The 1261-nt window shown below is 64.6% G+C and overlaps 1 protein-coding gene across 1 annotated transcript in view; it reads right to left on the minus strand.

Moving 5' to 3' along the window:
• LRRN2 (leucine rich repeat neuronal 2) overlaps positions 1–40 on the minus strand; it is a 94482-nt gene extending 94442 nt beyond the window's left edge. The window contains exon 1 of the mRNA XM_019513941.1: positions 17–40. The gene's annotated coding sequence lies outside the window, so the exon portion shown is untranslated. The remainder of the gene's footprint in view (positions 1–16) is intronic.
• Positions 41–1261: the final 1221 nt, after the last annotated feature.

Genomic DNA, 1261 nt, shown 5'->3' on the forward strand with positions numbered 1-1261 from the left:
CCCGAGCCCCACTTACCCCCAGGCTCCGCTCCGCGCCGAGCTCCCCGAGCCGCCCCGCATCGGCTGCGTCCCGGGCTGCCCCGAGCTCCGGCGGCAGCGCGGACACGCCGGCCGGCGGCTCCTTCCTTCCCTCCGCGTCCCTCTCGCCTGGCTCCGCGGCTGCCCCCTCCTCCTCTCCTCTCCTCTCCTCTCCTCGCCTGCCTCCTCCTCCGCCGCCGCCGCCGCCTCCTCGCCGGAGCCACCCACCTGCATCCGCTCCTGCCGCTGCGCTGCTTAACTCCCGCCGCGCCGGCGGCTCCGCGCCGGGTCCGCCCCGCCGCCTCGACGGCTCCTGAGGAGAGCTGGCCCAGCACCCGGGTTCGGCCTCCTCCGCAGTCTGCCCCCCCCGTGGCGTGGCCCCTCGGCCTGGGTCGTGACGTCTTGCCAGGAACGGCTCCTTTCCCCTCATGGCACTAGGCCCCAGGGCCCTCGGCGTGAGGGTGGCTCAGGCTTTATCCCTCCGCCTCCCCGGGCCTCGGCCTGGAGATACCACAGGGCCTCTTTGGGGCTGGCTTTGTTGCCGTCCTGCTGCAGCCTCCTGCCCTCACCGTCTCCCTGCGGCCGCCTCACGCCCATCGCAAACCCCCTAGGACTTCCCCCCACCCTGGTTTGCTTCAGTGAAACCAGGTAGCCACCCACGCAGGGTTGGGGGTCAGTAGGTGCTCCACCAGGAAGGGTTCAGCCAGGCTCTGAGCTGGCCTCAACTTTACATGAGTTCAGATGAGACTTTCCACCACGCCATGGTGCCAGGGCAGAGGTCAGTGCTGCTCAGAAGAGTGACCAAAAGCTCAAGACAGGAAGGAAGGAAGAGCCAGCCAGCTGCCCTCTTTGTGGCCAGATCGCTCCAGGAATCCAGAGTTTGGCAACAGGTCATCTTCATGAGACTGAATCCATCAAATGGCTGGAAAATTCACCTTGTGACCCAGATGCAAAAGGCTGTGGGTTAGGCATTATTTTCAGCCACATTGTAGGGTTGTAGTTCGTAAGAGGCAAGGGAGGTGGAGCCCCCTGCTCTACCCTGCATCTCCAACTGGGCCTCCGCTTGCCAAGTGGGTGAGCTCTGATGTGTCCGTGTTCCCCACCCCTCAATCCCTGTCCTTTGCCAATCCATTTCCAGTGAAAGCTTGGTGGAAACCACAGCAGAGGAGACGATCTGAGCCACACACAATTCTGCAGGGTCTTTATTCCACAGAGGGCCGCACGATTCAGATCTGGGCCCTAC

Source organism: Gavialis gangeticus, unplaced genomic scaffold (assembly GCF_001723915.1).
Source record: "Gavialis gangeticus isolate Ggan-Ray unplaced genomic scaffold, GavGan_comp1, whole genome shotgun sequence".
In the NCBI taxonomy this organism is placed as follows: domain Eukaryota; kingdom Metazoa; phylum Chordata; order Crocodylia; family Gavialidae; genus Gavialis; species Gavialis gangeticus.